Source organism: Musa acuminata, chromosome BXJ2-8, assembly GCF_036884655.1.
Source record: "Musa acuminata AAA Group cultivar baxijiao chromosome BXJ2-8, Cavendish_Baxijiao_AAA, whole genome shotgun sequence".
Lineage (NCBI taxonomy): Eukaryota > Viridiplantae > Streptophyta > Magnoliopsida > Zingiberales > Musaceae > Musa > Musa acuminata.
The window spans coordinates 44,364,848-44,382,077 of record NC_088345.1 but is presented as its reverse complement, the minus strand read 5'-3'; the positions used below and the strand labels follow the sequence as shown (position 1 = coordinate 44,382,077).

The window sequence follows — 17,230 nt, the reverse complement described above, 5'->3', positions numbered from 1 at the left end:
CTGAAACAAGTTGAAATGGATAGCATAATTATGTCTGACAAAATAACAAATCATTGCCAAGTTTGCTCAACACAATGATATTTACAGTGTAAGTTGAAGTTACTTGTAGATTTGCAGATGTACATGATGTTCTTTCTTAATTATAAGCTGCTACAGTCTTAATTCTCCAACACAAACAGAAATCTTGGTATCACAAGTTCCTTGTCTTTTCCCATCAAAAGAGATTGTAAAATGTACAGATCAGTGAAGAAAAGTCAACACAGGATTCCAGAGGGGGACCATCTAGGGATCTTCATTCTGACCATGTATCAAGAAACATATGTATTGGATCGCCTTCTCATTCTTTTCAAGCGGAAACATTTTCTCTATATCTGGACAACATGGAAAGCTTGCCAAATTGCTTCTCTTCAAGTTATTTTGCGAGGGAGGAACTCCCAGCATCACAGAGAATACAGGTTGAAGATCAACAACTACTTCAAGATAAGAAGCAGTTGATCTTGGCCTGAAAATAAGACACTTTCAATCCCCTGATCAGATGCATATGAGAAAAATACCAAGACAACCAATCAACAACGGAAGCTCATGTCATTAAGCCTAAAATCTGGGATTGGCTAAGTAACTAATAAGGAAAAATTAGGTAAGGTAAACACACCCAAGAGAGGCTCATATACCAGAATGAGCACCTGGAGGAGTGTTATAGATTTAGATATCTCTCCTAGCCTTCTGCTTCAAGCTTTGTTGCTTCTGCCAAAACAGTATCCTTCAGCTCATTTTGGTATTTGATCACTCTACAGAAATTGTGGAATGAAAAACGCAAAGCAATGAGCCTAAATATAAAAATCAGAAAAAATTCAGATCACGTGTCCACTACACGGAAACAGACCTGTTCCACAAATCAGCATCGCTAGTGGCAAGGATCCTGACTGCTAATAAAGCTGCATTTGCGGCATTCCCAATTGCGACTGTTGCAACTGGAATACCTTTTGGCATCTTTATGGAGCAACATAAAAAGTAAACACCAAGCCCAGGATATTAAACCAACCACCACAACTAAAGTACTTTGGTGAAACAAAAAATCCAACATCCACAAACCACATGATTTACCTGCAAGATTGATAACAGGGAATCAATTCCATCCAATGATGAGGTTCTTATCGGGACTCCAATGACAGGTAGTGGAACTCAGTGAAGCCACCATCCCTGCAGTAGAATGCTGTGTTTAATTTCTCCATTGCTTTAAACCAAAATGGAGTATTTCTTTCTCAGAAATGTGCAATGAACCTGGTAGATGTGATGCACCACCAGCACCAGCTATTATGATCTGAATACCTCTTTCTTTCGCAGATGATGCAAAAGAGTACATCCTCTCAGGTGTGCGGTGAGCTGAAACAATTGTTACCTGAAATGAATTTTTACAGTAACAAAATCATTTTATTGCATAGTACAAGAAATACACCTTCTAAGAAGTGCCTAGAAATCAAAGGCAGCTTTATCATGGTGATACAACTTACCTCATATGGCACACCAAAATTTTTTAAGATCTCGGCAGCATCTTTCATTGTAGGAAGATCTGAATCAGAACCCATGATTATAGCAACACGTGGAGTAACTGCAGCCATTAAGCATACATTTAAATCAAATATCAGAACTTCCAAACAACGACGACCATATACTGAAACTTTCGTCATGTACTTATTTTTCACCAATGCTACCTGAAATATATGAAGCACTACACCAACTACTAAATTATTCTTGTGAAAGAAATAAAATGATTGAACACATCAGAAATAGAGAGGTAATCAGATTGTGGGAATGCACAATGATCCATAAGTTACGGGCCTCAAAATTTGAAATCCAGAAAATGCATATAGAACAACCTTATGTATTTAACGCCTTTAAGCGCCTTTCCAATCAGTTGATGAGCTAAATAGAACCCTGGCTCTCCCTAGCAGTAGACAATTTCCAACAAAATTAAAGAATAGCTAAAGGACGTGAAACAAGAATGCAAAAGAATTATTTGGCATCAACTCTTATGTCAAAGGAATGAAAGCTTATGAACTAGTCTCTTTTGCACTGAGAAACTCAACTACTTGATAATTTAAATAATATTCTATAAAAATATTTTCAAGATAATTACCTCATCTTCACCTAGTATGTTGTACATGATTGCAGCTGGGGTTTTCATTGATGGATCACCAAGAGGAAGACCAAGAATAGCTCGTAGATGCTGTTCGTATTGTGAAGTATAGCATGACTCAATCGTATGATGTCCACTATTATGCGGTCTAGGAGCTACTTCATTAGGCAAAATCTATTGAGAAAAAACTAAAGGTTTGGCTCAATAATTGCAATGTTATCTAGAACCAACATCAAATGTGCAGACAGAAGATATTTAATTTAACATAAGATCAAAAGGTAAAATAGATAGACTAATATATTAGAGTTCAAACAAGTTATGAAAGAGGATAACCTGTCCATCTTTTGTTAAAAATAATTCCACTGCAAATACACCTGCTCCCTCCAATGATATGACAGCTTTTTGAGCAATGTCAACACAAAGTCTTTTTATTTTGTCTGGTACACCGGCGGGAGCTTCAACTATGTGACAGATGTTATCCCTAGAAAAAGTGGTGTCCATAAAGATTAGAAAATTTTGCAGCAGATAGAGAAAGCTTAGAAAATAAGGACTGAGGCCTTCTATTCAGCTCAAGTGAACTAGCAACAGAACTCATTCTTCTTACTTGTGAATGGTCTCAACCACGGGAAAACATGAAACTGATTTGTCTCTAGCCCTGGCTACAATGACACACAGCTCCTAGACCAAACAAAAAAGAAAATATTGTTACAAGTCGAGCTATTAGCAAGGCCAACAGATTTTGTTATTATTACTCCAGAATATAAACTTATTTGCATCATGAAGTTCACAGAAGAAATGATAAAGTTGTTTGCATCTATATGACAAAAGTGTTTATATTAAAATATATATACTTATATTTTCATGCACAAATATTCAGATTCATGGGCAACCACATATATGATCAAATGTTCAAATCAAACAAGGCTGATTGTCCATGTAAACAAATGATAATACTAGCAAATTCAAATGAAATTACAGTATTTATTAAAAAAAATGCAGCATTACAAAGATTCAACTGAAAGATTCAGACCTTCATGGCATAAGGGTAACCTAAAAAAAAAGTCAGTTTCGTAATAAACTAGTTACATATGTCTGCAGTCAATAAATCATAATAAACCTCAATGTCACTTAAAAAATAGTAAACCTCAACCTTCACAAATGGCATCCACCTCTCAGCATATAAACCATGATCGAATCCTCCCAATGCTGCCACAAAGCATGAAAGCATGTATTAGTTGATGGACATCAAGATCTAAGAAAAAGCAACAGATCTATGCATTAAACTACTAAAAAGAACAAAGTGCTACCAAGATTGCACACTAATTCAAATCAAGATGTGTGAAATTGTGGATGACAAAATTTCTTATTGAAATCATATAAAATGCAAGGTTTGTAATACTGTACCATACCGTCCGATACGGGCGGTATCAGGCATCTAGCCCCATATCGAGCGATACAGGGCTGTACCGGGCGGTAACGGTCGAATTTTGACTATTACCAAATAGTAATAGTGCTCCAACGGTCAATTTGACTGTTGGAAGCCTCCTTAAGGGTTTTTAAACCCTTTCCTCCCTCCTATTTCAATCTATTTCACTTTTTCTCATATTTTCACTTTCTTAAACTCAACAAAGCAATGATTTATGAATTTGATCAAATTTACAAGGTTAATTTGGGAGGATTAAGAGGAAAAACGATCCGGAACGAATCGAAATTGTAAACCTTACACAAGACTACCCCTTAAAGCCCGAAAAAGATATGTGGCACTATTCTTACCTAATTTAAGTTATTTTTGCTAAAACTATACTAAATGTATATTTATTTCTAACTTAAAACCCTATCCTAACTTTTTTTAAATTGTCAGATATTTTCGGAGGATTTTATGCCTATTTTAGGCGTACCGTATTGTCACGGACAAACTTCTAAACAAGGTGTTTGATGTAATGCTTATGTATGTCCGTGTCGTTTGGCATGTTCATGCCTTGTACAGAATGTAAAGGGGCAGCCGAAGGCTTATAAGTCCCATTTTAGTTGGGTTGGTGGCCTCTTTAGGCTTGTAAATAAAGGTTGTGTCATGTAGACACGTGCGAGAGCTTTTCGGTCTGTAATGGACCATTTTACCCTTTGTTGTGCCACTGTTCAGAGCTTGTAAAGTCTGTTTGTAATTTGCTTTGTCTATGAAGTGTTTTTCGGACATGTTTGCTTGTGGATCCCGTTTGAGGCGTTCTCTTTAACCCGTTCTCTCTTTTGTTGGTCCTAAGGGACAATGGGAGGCTTCGGGGAGGCTGACCTTTGCGGACGGACGCGCAAGGGTGCCGCACGACTTAGGCAAAACCAGCTAAGTCCGTATCATATGGTATCAGAGCGGGACAAGCACTCATAGAAACACTTGACATGCAAACGTGGGGGACCTAGCGGGGCTGCGTTGAGGGCAGTCAGCACATGCGCGACCGTTTGAGGGAAAACGGGCATGGAGATGTAGGGAAAAGAGTCGCTCAGAGGAGCGGGCATCTGAGATTGGCATTCAGAGGAATGGCCAACCCTTCGCGCAAGAGGCACCACGAGAACAGGCAAGCTTGGAAGAATCTGGAGCGCACAAAGGTTGGGATGGCTGAGTTTGAGCTACGGCTCAACGTTGACAACTTTACTTGATGGTGCTCAAGGCAAGCGAGGCGCTTGGCAAAAGGACGAGACCATGCAAAGTGGAATGAGTTGCTCAGCGACCGAAAGAGTTGTGCAAAGCTCACAGAGGTGAGGGGAATTGCTAACTCGAAGAATTCGGTACTCATGCATGGGCTTGTATGCGGACGATGGATTGTTCGTGGCCATCCCAAGGCGACCGAGACTCGGCGCCATGGAGCATTGAAACTTTCTCTTCGGCATGCGAAGGATACGTCCGGAGGAGGCTGAAGTGTGCAACGAGTTCAGCATGTTGCTAGGCCTGGAGGGGTGCAGCGGTGGCTGTATTGACGTGGAGGCGCAATCTAGCAAGTGCGTTTGCAAGAGGCAGAACAATGCACAGTTTGTTCAGCAGATCGGAGTAGTCCAAGGGGATGGTGGTCTCCGAAACGAAGAGAGATGTTGCTCCAACGGGACAGTTATCCAGGAGGGATAAGTCTCGGCTCTCCAGAGGGAGAATCATGTGAGACGGACTTCACATGTTGAGGAGGAGTACCTCACAAACAACAACTCCACGAAGCTCAATGGACCGAGCAAGCAGCGAGGAGTTGTCACATGATCTCGCTCGAGAGAATGCATGGGTGGATGCATTGCGAGATCAAGTGGGGGAGCGACCTGAAGCAACTTAAATGAAGGCACACTTAGAGTCGATATGGAGATCGGACTCAAGGGAGGGCTGACCCGTGGAATGGTGGGCGTGAGGGCCACCATCAACTCAATGCAAAAAAAACGAGGAGCGGAGCAACTTGGGGGTAACTTGGCGAAGTACTCAAGCCGCTTGAAGGGAGCCAGCATAGAAGTTGGAACATGGAGCAGAGGCACAGTGCTTTCCTTAGACAGAGGTCAAGGACATGAACTCTTGCAGAGGCAAGAGTAAGATCATGTTGTTCCATGGGTCCTTCATTCTGACGGAGCAGACTCATCTTGCATGGTGCCAAAGACGAAGGGAGCTTCGGGGCACATGCACCTTATCTCGGAGGAGCATTTGATGGAGGAACTAAGGCGACTCAATTTGCGGAGGCGAAATTGAGTTCAGAAGGCCTTAGCACGGGGCAAGAGGATGCAGAGGCGGGTACTCTTGAAGAATATGCCATAGTGTTGCCATTCGAGTTGCTATGAAGGAAGCGGTGCGCAGCGGAGATTGTGCTGGTAGGGGCAGAGGCCCAGGATCCAGGCAATGGTGCACAATTTACAGCGAAGTCGGTGGACTTCGGGAGCTTCTAGGCGACGGACTGTCCTAGAGCGGTGCTTCATCTAGGTGTGACCCAAGAGTGGGTGGATGAAGGTCGATTGCCAAAGGAGCGAACAAAATCGAAGGTGGAGGAGACCCTGCGATGTATTGGCAGAGGCCACACATGGAGGGTTCACAATTCGAGTTTATTCCACAAGGATCATAATGCAATGGAGATGTGACCAGGAGGTGACATGGTGCAGCGGATCGTGGTGGAATAGTTCGTGGCAATGCGACACACACGACACAGTCCCGGGAGGGACTAGATCATATGGAGGTATGATCGGGAGCTACTGGGAGCTCCGCTTTGGTGAACAACACGACGGCAAGAAGGGCTATGGATTCAAGGAGTGAAGGCCATGGTACCGCACAGGCGGGTCTTCCGGGCGTGCACCGAATTTTGCATCGGATGAAAACCTTGGTCATCAGCATATGGGGGCTGGGTTCCACCAAGGGAAAAGTTCGAATGCAAGTACCAGTGAGTCCCATGAGAGGGACTTGATCATGCAGAGGTATGATCGAAGCAGCTGGAGAGTTGGACTGCTCCAGAGCTCATATTCGCTTAAGGGAGCCCGACAAGTCAGAGGACAAGGTCGAGTAAGCGAACGTTGCTACCAAGGAAGCTAAGGAGAACAGAATCGGTGCAAACCCTACAATGTGATGGCAGAGGCCATGCATGGGAGTTGCAGTCTGTCTTTCCATCGAACAAACAGACTGCTTGGAGAACACAGAGGTGTTGAAGCAGGAGGTCGAAAGGGGCGAGGAAGCGACGACAAGTCCAGAGGGACTTAGCTACCCAAAATCAAGCAATCAGTGAGAATGGAGGTGGACTCAGAGGAGTATCACAGAGACATATCTACTGATTGTGAAGAAAAGGGATTCAGAGGCGAGGCGACGGATAGTAGCGCCATGGGCATGGCAGCGCCATGGTACCGTAGAGGCGGGACTTTCGTGAAAGTCATTGATCCCTTGCTCTCACGGAGGGAGAGTGCTTGGTCGTGAAAGGGGCCGAGGAGGTGGAGCATGCAGAGGCAATCTCCAAGTACCGAGACAAGGCTGAAGGGCAGAGGCCAAGAAACTTCGTAAGACCGGTGTCAACAAGTGTCTCATCAAGATGGCCGTAAGTGAAGGACTTCGGGTCATGCAAGAGTGCACGACCAAGGAACGAAGCAAGCAGTACGCGGTGTTGTACCTTTGCTACTCAGTGTAGTAGGCGGTAGGGTTGATGGAGAAGACGGTACAATCCCAGAGGCGACCTCATCTATCAGAGAATTACTCCAAGTTGGGGTGAAAACTTCCTGCATTCCAGAAGTTCAATGGCATTGAGAAGGTGAATCACAGTAGCTAACTCAACGCAAGGAGTGCAAACACTTCAAGTGCTTCAGAAGTGTGAGCAAAGAGCAGGCGAAGGCCAGTAACCAGCTCGATGCATGAAGTACAACCTCGAGGAGGCGGGCGAAGTCAAGTAACCTTTGCCTTCTCAACTCTTAAGAGAATGGGCGAAACCGAGTACCCCAGTTCTCTTATCTATCCAGTAGAGGAGCTCTGCACAAGTTCAAAGACCCTTCGAAGATAATGGAAGACAATAGTTGTCAAATCCTCACCAACGGTGATCAGTGCTACTGAGAGTAGATTGTCCGCCTCATTTCCCAACGAAATGCCAATCGAAAGCGGAAGTGATGCGAACCTACTTGGATGTGACAACTAACTGAAAGAAGAGTCAATGAGCAGATTTTGTGGAGGAAGGACCCAAAACTTCATAAGTTTGCGAGGCGATGCTCGTTAAAGCTCCAACAAGCATCCACCCAGTTCAAGCAGCATGTGGAAATTTTGAGAGACTGGCGCAGTAAGGATGGTCTTTTTCCTTCATTTGGGGGATCCGTAAGAATCAACAATGATCAACACAACTCAGCCAACCCCACACCAGAGTCAAGAGTCATTGGTGAGTTGAAGCAGCATGGCGGATCAAAGGTTCGACTACTCAGAAACAGCAGCGGAGAGCAGCTGGGAGCCAGGAGGCGCATTGCAGCTAAAGCAGAAGATTGAAGACTCAGCAAAGGTGAAGAGTTGCAGTGTTCACAAAGGCTTCGACGAGGACGTCGAAGGGATAAGTGGGGGAGAATGTCACGGACAAACTTCTAAACAAGGTGTTTGATGTAATGCTTATGTATGTCCGTGTCGTTTGGCATGTTCATGCCTTGTACAGAATGTAAAGGGGCAGCCGAAGGCTTATAAGTCCCATTTTAGTTGGGTTGGTGGCCTCTTTAGGCTTGTAAATAAAGGTTGTGTCATGTAGACACGTGCGAGAGCTTTTCGGTCTGTAATGGACCATTTTACCCTTTGTTGTGCCACTGTTCAGAGATTGTAAAGTCTGTTTGTAATTTGCTTTGTCTATGAAGTGTTTTTCGGACATGTTTGCTTGTGGATCCCGTTTGAGGCGTTCTCTTTAACCCGTTCTCTCTTTTGTTGGTCCTAAGGGACAATGGGAGGCTTCGGGGAGGCTGACCTTTGCGGACGGACGCGCAAGGGTGCCGCACGACTTAGGCAAAACCAGCTAAGTCCGTGTCAGTATGGTATGTCGTACCATACCGTACCGAGCAAAGCTCGATATATCAGTATAATACGAGATTAAAAACCTCGATAAAATGTAGGCTGAAATGAATTTATAATAGTGATAATAGTTTACTGAGAAGATATCAAGAAACTAAAAGATTCTGAATTCCAAGAATTTACCTCCAATCAATTAATTTGGAAGCCAAACAACAGCCTAGACATTTTGGCAAGCTATGTTTATAAAGAGTTGTGGACCATGATGCAGGAATGTGATTCCACTAAAAAATTTGAAATGCCCTTCTTCAGTGTTATAAAAAAAAAAGTAAAAAGATTAAGTACCTCCCACATGGAGCAGTCTCAAATGATCAGTATCCCAAAAGAAATAGAATCAATAAGAGACTAGGATGAGCCCTTTTTTCTATAATGTATTGTCACGGACTTAGCTGGTTTTGCCTAAGTCGTGCGGCACCCTTGCGTGTCCGTCCGCAAAGGTCAGCCTCCCCGCAGCCTCCCATTGTCCCTTAGGACCAACAAAAGAGAGAACGGGTTAGAGAGAACGCCTCAATCGGGATCCACAAGCAAACATATCCGAAAAACACTTCATAGACAATGCAAATTACAAACAGACTTTACAAGCTCTGAACAGTGGCACAACAAAGGGTAAAATGGTCCATTACAGACCGAAAATCTCTCGCACGTGTCCACATGACACAACCTTTATTTACAAGCCTAAAGAGGCCACCAACCCAACTAAAATGGGACTATTAAGCCTTCGGCCGCCCCTCTACATGCTGTACAAGGCATGAACATGTCAAAAGACACGGACATACATGAGCATTACATCAAACATCTTGTTTAGAAGTTTGTCCGTGACATTCTCCCCCACTTATTCCTTCGACGTCCTCGTTGAAGCCTTTGTCGACACTGCAACTCCTCGCCTTTGCTGAGTCTTCAATCTTCTGCTCCAGCTACAATGCGCCTCTTGGCTCCCAGCTGCTCTCCGCTGCTGTTTTTGAGTAGTCGAACCTTTGATCCGCCATGCTGCTTCAACTCACCAATGACTCTGACTCTGGTGTGGGGTTGGCTGAGTTGTGTTGATCATTGTTGATTCCTGCGGATCCCTCAGATGAAGGAAAAGACCATCCTTACTGCGCCAGTCTCTCAAATTTCTCATGCTGCTTGAACTGGTTGGATGCTTGTTGGAGCTTTAACGAGCATCGTCTCGCAAACTTCTGAAGTTTTGGGTCCTTCCTCCACAAAATTTGCTCATTGACTCTTCTTTCACTTAGTTGTCACATCCAAGTAGGTTCACATCACTTCCACTTACGATTGACATTTCGTTGGGAAATGAAGCGGACAATCTACTCTCAGTAGCACTGATCACCGTTGGTGAGGATTTGACAACTATTGTCTTCTATTATCTTCGAAGGGTCTTTAAACTTGTGCAGAGCTCCTCTGCTGGATAGATAAGAGAATTGGGATACTCGGTTTCACCCATTCTCTTAAGAGTTGAGAAGGCAAAGGTTACTTGACTTCGCCCGCCTCCTCGAGGTTGTACTTCATGCATCGAGCCGGTTACTGGCCTTCGCCTGCTCTTTGCTCACACTTCTGAAGCACTTGAAGTGTTTGCACTCCTTGCGTTGAGTTAGCTACTGTGATTCACCTTCTCAATGCCATTGAACTTCTGGAATGCAGGAAGTTTTCACCCCAACTTGGAGTAATTCTCTCATAGGTTTGGTCGCCTCTGGGATTGTACCGTCTTCTCCATCAACCCTGCCGCCTACTCCACTGAGTAGCAAAGGTATAGCACCGCATACTGCCTACTTCGTTCCTTGGTTATGCACTCTTGCATGACCCGAAGTCCTTCACTTTCGGCTATCTTGATGATAAGCACATTGACACCGGTCTTACGAAGTTCTTCGGCCTCTGCCCTTCAGCCTTGTCTCGGTACTTGGAGATTGCCTCTGCATTCTCCACCTCCTCGGCCCCTTTCACGACCAAGCGCTCTCCCTCCATGAGAGCAAGGGATCAATGACTTTCCCGGAAGTCCCGCCTCTGCGGTACCATGGCGCTGCCATGCCCATGGCCCTACTATCCGTCGCCTCGCATCTGCATCCCTTTTCTTCACGATCAGTAGATATGTCTCCGTGGCACTCCTCTGAGTTCACCTCCATTCTAACTGATGCTTGATTTTGGGTAGCTAAGTCCCTCTGGACTCGTCGTCGCTTCCTCGCCCCTTTCGACCCCCTGCTTCAAGACCTCTGTGTTCTCCAAGCAGTCTGTTTGGTCGATGGAAATACAGACTGCAACTCCCATGCATGGCCTCTGCCATCACGTTGTAGGGTTTGCACCGATTCTGTTCTCCTTAGCTTCCTTGGTAGCAACGTTCGCTTACTCGGCCTTGTCCTCTGACTTGCCGTGCTCCCTTAAGCGATTATGAGCTCTGGAGCAGTCCAACTCTCCAACTGCTTCGATCATACCTCTGCATGATCAAGTCCCTCCCATGGAACTCACTGGTACTTGCATTCGAACTTTTCCCTTGGTGGAACTCAGCCCCCATATGCTGATGACCAAGGTTTTCATCCGATGCAAAATTCGATGCACGCACGGAAGACCTGCCTCTGCGGTACCATGGCCTTCACTCCTTGAATCCATAGCCCTTCTTACCGTCGTGTTGTTCACCGAAGTGGAGCTTCCAGTAGCTCCCGATCATACCTCCATATAATCTAGTCCCTCCCGGGACTAAGTCATGTGTATCGACTTGCCACGAACTGTTCCACCACGATCCGCTGCACCATGTCGCCTCCTGGTGACATCTCCATTGCATTCTGATCCGTGTGGAATAAACTCGAATTGTGAACCCTCCATGTGTGGCATCTGCTAATACATCGCAGGGTCTTTTCCACCTTCGATTTTGTTCGCTCCTTTGGCAATCGACCTTCATCCACCCACTCTTGGGTCACACCTAGATAAAGCACCGCTCTAGGACAGTCCGTCGCCTAGTAGCTCCCGAAGTCCACCGACTTCACTGTAATTTGTGCACCATTATCTGGATCCTGGGCCTCTGCCCCTACCAGCACAATCTCCGCTGCGCACCGCTTCCTTCATGGCAACTTGAATGGCAACATTGTGGCATATTCTTCAAGAGTACCCGCCTCTGCATCCTCTTGCCCCGTGCTAAGGCCTTCTGAACCCAACTTCGCCTCCGCAAATTGAGTCGCCTTAGTTCCTCCATCAAATGCTCCTCCGAGATAAGGTGCATGTGCCCAGAAGCTCCCTTCGTCTTTGGCACCATGCAAGATGAGTCCGCTCCGTTAGAATGAAGGACCCATGGAACAACATGATTCTACTCTTGCCTCTGCAAGAGTTCATGTCCTTGACCTCTGTCTAAGGAAAGCACTGTGCCTCCGCTCCATGTTCCAACTTCTATGCTGGCTCCCTTCATGCGGCTTGAGTACTTCGCCAAGTTACACCCAAGTTGCTCCGCTCCTCGTTTTTGCATTGAGTCGATGGTGGTCCTCGTGCCCACCATTCCACGGGTCAGCCCTCCCTTGAGTCCGATCTCCACATCGACTCCAAGTGTGCCTTCAATTGTGTTGCTTTGGGTCGCTCCCCCACTTGATCTCGGAATGCATCCACCAATGCATTCTCTCAAGCGAGATCATGCGACGACTCCTCACCGCTTGCTCAATCCATCGAGCTTTGTGGAGTTGTTGTTTGTTGAGGTACTCCTCCTCAACATGTGAGGTCCGTCTCACATGATTCTCCCTCTGGAGAGCCGGGACTTATCCCTCCTGGATAACTGTCTCATGGGAGCAACATCTCTCTTCGTTTCGGAGACCACCATCCCCTTAGACTACTCCGATCTGCTGAACAAACTATGCATTGTTCTGCCTCCTGCAAACGCACTTGCTAGATTGCGACTCCACGTCAATACAGCCCCCGCTGCACCACTCAAGGCCTAGCAACATGCTGAACTCGTTGCACACTTCAGCCTCCTACGGACGTATCCTTCACATGCCGAAGAGCAAGTTTCAATGCTCCATGGCGCCGAGTTTCGGTCGCCTTGGGATGGCCACGAACATTCCATCGTCCGCATACAAGCCCATGCATAAGTACCAAATTCTTCGAGTTAGCAATTCCCCTCACCTCTGTGAGCTTTGCATAACTCTTTTGGTCGTTGAGCAACTCATTCCACCTTGCATGGTCTCATCCTTTACCAAGCGCCTCGCTTGCCTTGAGCACCATCAAGTATGGTTGTCAACGTTGAGCCGCAGCTCAAACTCAGCCATCCCAACCTTTGTGCGCTCCAAATTCTTCCAAGCTTGTCTGTTCTCGTGGTGCCTCTTGCGCGAAGGGTTGGCCATTCCTCTGAATGCCAATGTCAGATGCCCGCTCCTCCGAGCGACTCCTTTTCCCTACATCTCCATGCCCGTTTTCCCCCAAACGGTCGCGCGTGTGCTGACTGCCCTCAACGCAGCCCCGTTAGATCCCCCACGTTTGCATGCTAAGTGTTTCTATGAGTGCTTGTCCCGCTCTGATACCATCTGTCACGGACTTAGCTGGTTTTGCCTAAGTCGTGCGGCACCCTTGCGTATCCGTCCGCAAAGGTCAGCCTCCCCGAAGCCTTTCATTGTCCCTTAGGACCAACAAAAGAGAGAACGGATTAGAGAGAACACCTCAATCGGGATCCACAAGCAAACATCTCCGAAAAACACTTCATAGACAATGCAAATTACAAACAGACTTTACAAGCTTTGAACAGTGGCACAACAAAGGGTAAAATGGTCCATTACAGACCGAAAATCTCTCGCACGTGTCCACATGATACAACCTTTATTTACAAGCCTAAAGAGGCCACCAACCCAACTAAAATGGGACTATTAAGCCTTCGACCGCCCCTCTACATGCTGTACAAGGCATGAATATGCCAAAAGACACGGACATACATGAGCATTACATCAAACATCTTGTTTAGAAGTTTGTCCGTGACAGTATGTTGAACATTTGGTCTAAGATATGTGTAAGCATTCTGCCTAATCACACAGGTAAATTGTGTTTCTGTCTCTCCTTTCAAAAGTTTTCCTAAAGAAATTGTTTTTGCTTCTCAATGCATCCCAAGATGCACAAGTACAATATTCTTTCCTGATTGGAAACTGTTAAAAACCTAAACAGTTCTATATTAATAAAATAAACATAAGCCATATGGAATAGAAATTCTGAAAATACAAATATCATGCTTCAGTCAAAGCACCAATCAATTCTGACATGATTTACAGTACATCTCGTGACCAATGATCATGGCCCTAAATAACAAGCATTAATGTTTCAGTTGTCTTCCATTAAAGAAAGCAAGATAACAGTCTTTGAAATTTGACTCACAAGCTTACAAGGATGGCCATGCTGGTGCTTGCAGACTGATATGAGACATTGCTTGACATGGGCACTTTTAAAATGTGTATTAGTCCATGTTAGCAGATAACAGTTTGTTGACATGAGCATACACCATCATGGAACAATATGGCTTGAACTTTTTAGTTTCAATGTATATATGTCTTGATAATAGCCAGACATTTTTCTGGCATGGCACAGCATGGTGCTTCTGTCTTCTACCATGCTTCCCATGGTAGTCCTAAAATAGCATTTCAGTTCTTACCTACTGTAAAAGATACTAACATATCAACAAAAAATGTAAACACTTTGGATTTCACTAGATAACCTATTTAATGATTCCATCCACCAACTTCTTTTACAAAATTCAAAAGTTCTTTGGCGTTTGTCCACGAAATTTTACTAGTCACAACTGAAGGAAGTTCCTCTTTGGTGTGAGCAACAGCATTGCCATGCCCATCATAAGCCAATCTCTTGCTTTTGATCATTTAAGGATAACCAAACAATTCTCCAGCTTTCTCAACATGTGCAAGATTATCTATCTGCACTGAATTATTAATTAACAAAGGACTAGTTAAACTTCAAGTTGTTTCAGCGAACAAGCAACCAGTTCAATCAACCTCCATAAAATCAGGAAGTGGAATCCCATGCTAAGAAAAATTAACCTTCTGAAGATATTTGTCCTGCAATAATGTACAAAAAAATTTAAATTAAAAAAATCTCACAAAAGAGACCCAAGCTTATTGAGAATGCTCATGAATGGCTGTGAAGTGGCTAAGCATCATACAACCAGTTCCAAATCTAACTAAGCCTCTAAAGGAAATGGATTGAGGGTGTTCCTTGACAGTGAAAAACAACTAAGGCAGATCTAGATAAGATACATAGGTATATATATAATATTTATCAGAATTAAAGAACATTTAAACTTGATGATAATGTCTCTAACAAATAAAAAAATTACAAGAAGCAACATATAAAAAGAGAATAATGTTATTTTATATTCTTGATGTAAAAGTAATCATTCAGGAAGAAAGTTTCTCTTTTCATAATTTAATATCTCCAACATTTTGAAAACATAAATACCAAGGAGGCCTTGGTAGCTACCACTAACATGGTTTTGTTACACCAAAGTCTTAAAACCAATTTTGAAGAAACCAAGAGGATATGTCAGTCTTCAGAAAATGCAATATAGAGCCAGACTATACATCTTAATATATTTCACTAAGTATATTTAGTTAGTTAACCAACAATTTTAAGACTCAAATTTTTTTTCCTATTGATGCCAATTTATGAGATTCAAGAAAAGAAGAAAATGTCACAACCCTTGGGAAAATTAAGACACTGGACTAGTGCATTTCAATTTTCAACATTAAGAAACAGAAAGAACTGAAGCAACTTTACACTTATGACTAGATTACTTCCAATAAGGTTCTCTTTGGACTAAAAATGCAAGAAAACATCTTAAGTTTCCAACTGATTTCAGCAATATACTAATTTTTGCAGGTGCCATGAATCATTCTGTCTATCTTATCCTAATTTGCCATTACTTATACCATTTGGACAAAGGAATATTATCCATGCAGCAAATGTTAACAAAGCATGTTCTCTAAGGTGCTTGTACATGGATCTATTGTACCCTATCTTACTATGATAACATAGATCAAGCTTGACCATTTCTTACCAACTTTGCAACTTCTGTAATCACCATTAATTAGGTAGCACGTATGGAAGTCAGCTTGACAGGTCATTCGGAGAATAGCAGGGTCGAAAGATGAAAGAGTTGGTCTAACACAAATCCTATCATACTTATAGTACCCACAAAAGCATTTACCCTGATAACTATCCTGAGAAGACAGGCAAACAAGAAGAAGGCGAGACTTACCTGTATTATCCTTATGGTAGAGGCTTTAGATTGGCAGTCTATCCCTAGTAGCTCAAGTTTCTCAAGAGTAACCGCATCAACGTGTTCGATTTCCACTGTCAACACCCCACACCTAATTGCCAATCAAGAGACTGTTATGTCAATCAAGAAAACAAGCAAACATGCAAGCAATGACGGATTCTGACAGACACCAAGGCCCTAGTAAAAAAATCCAGGACCGACAACCTTTTCGAAAATTCATGAACTGTATCACCATCATCAAAACTCCCAACTACATGATGATAAGCTATGCCAATTGCAGGACAGGATTCAAGAGGATCCAAGGTCACTACTTTGATTGCCATTTGGTTTGCTGCTTGACAGAGCATTGGACCTAGTTGGCCTCCTCCCAATACACCAACAACCGTCTCCGATATCCCACGGATGGGCAATCCATCATGCCCGCGGCAACCAGAAAATAATAATCGATTTATTAAAATAATACGTCCTAGTTTAAAGAAGAAAAAGATAAACAGATTTTTTTTTTTTTTTAACGCAGGCTAGCAACGAGGTATTGTTCATAAAAGATATCACTTTGGAATCAAGGCATCACGCGTTCGTTCGAAGCACGACCGTTTGACATAATGCCACTGAAAGATGTTGTTCAGCTAATGCTACAACTTCCTGCAAACAAAATAAAGATCAAAGTTTGGTACGGACCCCTCCGAGGAAGATTCATCATCATGCTCGTGGCTCGACACCATGAAACGAGCCGAGCGAGTCGACGGGGAAGACGAAGACAATGACATCGGCGCACACTTCTTAGTTTGGAAAGAGAACCCTAGGGCAGTTTTCCTCCCACCACCAGATGCAAGGGTCATTAACGGAGCGAAAGTGTCGTAGGATGATAAGGGGTTGTGATCACAGGAAGGAAGGGCAGAGTGGGCTGTGAGAGCGAGCCGCAGGATCGTCATGAGGCCGCAAGAAAATGGATTCTGGTCGCGACCGGAAGCGGGGGTTCGGTGGTGCGCAACGAAAGACGGCGGACGATGGCTTCGCTAGAGGCGCCGCAGAGGAGACGAGTGTGAGCTTGAGAGGGAGAAAGAGGCCGCGGCGAAGGCATTCTATGGAATCCTTATACAGAAGGTTGCAGAAATACCCATCGGACCTACTTGTGAGACGGTGAGGGGCCGCATCAATGGGGTTTACGTTGGCCCAGATTTTTGCCCAATCATCACGGGGTAACAAGAAAGGCAAGTACACATACTGCTGCTTGGAGTTTTGGCTGTGGTGTTAACGGGTTGGTTTCAAGTCAGACCATTACCTGCCTATTTTGCAATCCGAAATGAGAGTTCTGCACCATTCGGATCGGGCATCTGAT

General features: G+C 44.2%; 1 pseudogene; it reads right to left on the bottom strand.

The window, feature by feature from the left end:
* Nucleotides 1–694: 694 nt before the first annotated feature.
* LOC135587070 (phosphoribosylaminoimidazole carboxylase, chloroplastic-like) lies at nucleotides 695–16,957 on the bottom strand (annotated as a pseudogene).
* Nucleotides 16,958–17,230: the final 273 nt, after the last annotated feature.